This window comes from Equus przewalskii, unplaced genomic scaffold (assembly GCF_037783145.1).
Source record: "Equus przewalskii isolate Varuska unplaced genomic scaffold, EquPr2 contig_13297, whole genome shotgun sequence".
NCBI classification, from domain to species: Eukaryota; Metazoa; Chordata; class Mammalia; order Perissodactyla; family Equidae; genus Equus; species Equus przewalskii.
This window is the reverse complement of record NW_027227157.1, coordinates 43,354-46,512: the sequence shown is the minus strand read 5'-3', so window position 1 is coordinate 46,512 and position 3,159 is coordinate 43,354. Positions and strand designations below refer to the sequence as shown.

At 35.7% G+C, this 3,159-nt stretch overlaps 1 pseudogene; it reads right to left on the bottom strand.

Annotated features, from left to right (window-relative positions):
• Positions 1–656: 656 nt before the first annotated feature.
• Positions 657–2,901, bottom strand: LOC139081292 (olfactory receptor 5D13-like; annotated as a pseudogene).
• Between the last annotated feature and the right edge of the window lie 258 nt (positions 2,902–3,159).

Genomic DNA, 3,159 nt, shown 5'->3' with positions numbered 1-3,159 from the left:
CTAAAGGAACTTACAGCTATTCAGATGTTTTTCTTTATAATTTGTTTTATTTTCTCCTTAGGATCTTAAATCCAAAGACCTATAGCATATGTCAAATATAGCTCACCCTATACTGTGTTCACATCCTTTAGATACATGTTTTCTGTCATTAAAATATTTTTATTAACATACACACAGCCTATCAAACTACTTGTTGACTGGAGCACTTAGTTGAGTGTGTATGACATCTGGCTGACAGAGAGTTAAAAGTTAAATAAATCACATAACTCTATACATTATATATCTTGAATTGTTGAATATATTGTTACATATTGTTCCACAATCAAATAAATAGGTTAGGTTACAAAGTTTGACATCAATCTTCATTAAAATGGAAATTAGAATTTTTTATTTGCAGATAAAAAGTCCATGATTTGGGTGAAGTCAATAACATGATTCACAGTCTGCAGTTGGACTGAAACCATGATAACTTGGAAATTTACCAAAATTTTGTCTATCCTGTGAGACATCAACCATGATCAGCCATGGAAAAGTCTGTCAAGCTACAACAGTTATTTTTATTTATTTATTTATTTTCAAAAAAAGATTCACTCTGAGCTAACATCTGTTACCAATCTTCCTTTTTTCTTCTTCTCCCCACCAGAACCTCAGTACATAGTTGTATATTCTACTTGTAGGTCCTTTTGGTTCTTCTATATGAGCCACCACCACAGCATGGCTACTGACAGACAAGTGATGTGGTTCCATGCAAAGGAACTGAATCCAGGCCACCAAAGTGGAGCAGTTATATTTATCTGAAATACAGGAAGAACAGTTTCCATTAAACAAAATTGACCATAAACTTTAGGTATATTGAAGTGTTAGGCCCAAATCTTCATTGTATTCTGTATCCATGCTCATTGTCATATAGCTTTTCAGTTCTACAAGGCAGATACAATTTCTTAACCATTGACTTTGTGCTCAGCTATATGATTTGCATTGGCTAATAGAATGTTAACAAACATAATACACATAGGAGCTTGAATCGGCTTTTGTTATAGCGCATTCTGTCTTCTGACTCAGTCATTGACAATCCAAGAAGATACTCTAACTAGCCCAATGGCACGCAGAGCAGAGCTATTGAATCACCAAGCAGATCCATAGACTAGAGATGATTTTGCTAGTTAGGCAAGACTATATCAGGTTAACGAAGATGCTCTAGCTGATATTAACAGGGCTGCTCCAATAAATCCCCCGATAAAAAGCAAAAATTGCTTAATGTTACATGTCACCGAATTTTATGTTCCTTATTATGCATCAACAGCTATATTATACACAACTCAAGATTGGCATGAATGACAATTTTAGATTTAGCAATAACTACTTCTGAAGTGTGCAGTTTTTAATTTTAATTTTTGATGTTTTATATACAAATTAAATTTATATTAACAAACATAATTTAAGCAAACAAGATTCTGGAATTTGTTGGGGGCAGAGGTATGACTTCTTTGCACTTAAATTGTACCAATGCTTCCTGTGTGGAATTAAATAAATATTTGTTTTAAATTTAGAGTCTGAGTGCTGAATAACTCCTAGTTTACTATATTGCACTTGATGTATTCTCCCTGATAACAAGTTGTAAATATTTACAGTAACTCTATAAACCCATTCTGTGATGACAAAAAAAGAATGAAAGATTCACTGGGCAAACGGTAATGTGTACTAACTCAGAAATCTTTGCATGACAAACTCTGTGAGCAGATTCTTCATTTAAGTGGCCTCAACCTTAATTAGTGTGTTATTTATTATTTTATAGCTAATTTGCTAAAGTTTAAATTTAACAGATGCTAAATAATCTGTCAACTAGGGAGTTACATTGAACGCTGCTTTGCTTTATGAAAAAAAGGAATTTGAAGTATTAAAAATGCTAAAAGTCTTGGGCAATCCTCCACAGTACTCTTTAAAATGAAAAAGTAAATCTTACCATCTTACATTAATGACATAACAATTTGCTGTTGATTGACTTCCTGACTGTCTCCTTCACATCTTTGTTCCTGAGGCTGTAGATCAGTGAGTCCAGCACGGGGATGACCACTGTGTAAAACACAGAGGCTAACTTGACCATGAGCCATGAACTTTTGGAGTCAGGAACACAGTAGAGAAATAGGATGGTCCCATGGAAAATGGTAATGGCTGTCAGTGGGAGGCACATGTGGAGAAGGCTTTGTGGCACCCCTCAGTTGAAGACAATTTCATGACAGTGATAAAACTAAAAAAATAGGAAGTAAGAATGATCATCAGGCTGTTTGTTTCATTGAATGTGGCAGAGACTAAAATGATTTTCTGGCTAATGTAGGGGTCAGAGCAAGACAGAGAGACATTGGCGGCATGCTCACAAAGTTATTTATTGTATTATTCCCTATGAAGGATAATTCCAATAGAAAGTAGGTAAGTGTCAGGGAACAGACTGCACCCCAAGAGTATGATACAGCCACCAAATGGAACAAAGCTTCTGGGACATTACAAATGTGTAGAGAAGACGGTTACAAACTGCCACAAATCAGTCATATGCCATCACTGCCAACACGAATGGTTCTGTCACCACAAATATGCATGCAAACAATTGTATGATGCACCCTGTGAAGGAGATGGTTCTGTCTTCCACGACCAAGTTTTCTAGTAGTTTAGGTGTAACTACAGTAGAATAACAGAAATCAACAAAGGATAAGTGGCTGAGAAAAAAGTACATGGGGGTGTGGAGTTTGGGATTGACCTTGATAATCACAATCATGCCCAGGTTCCCCAGCACAGTGACTGTGTAGATGGTTAAGAATAACAGGAACAGAGGCACCTGGAGTCCTGGAGATTCTCAGAATCCTAAGAGAATCAAAGTGACTTCAGCACTCTGGTTTTCTTCATTCCTGTGGACAAAATAGGGAAGTCAATTCAGAGAAATGAGAAGCTAATTTTGGATAAGGGAGGTTAAAATGAGGAAATGTTGAGAGACTTTGTGATTATCTATAAATAGTGCTGTGGAAAACTCTTTGTTTCAACTGTTACATTATTTAAGAGCTAGAATTTAATAATACCACAATTTTAGAGTGAGTATGAAATCTGTGTAAATGGAATACAAAAGAAGGCAGTTGAGAGAGGAAGGACAAAAATAGAGTTGACCCTGTT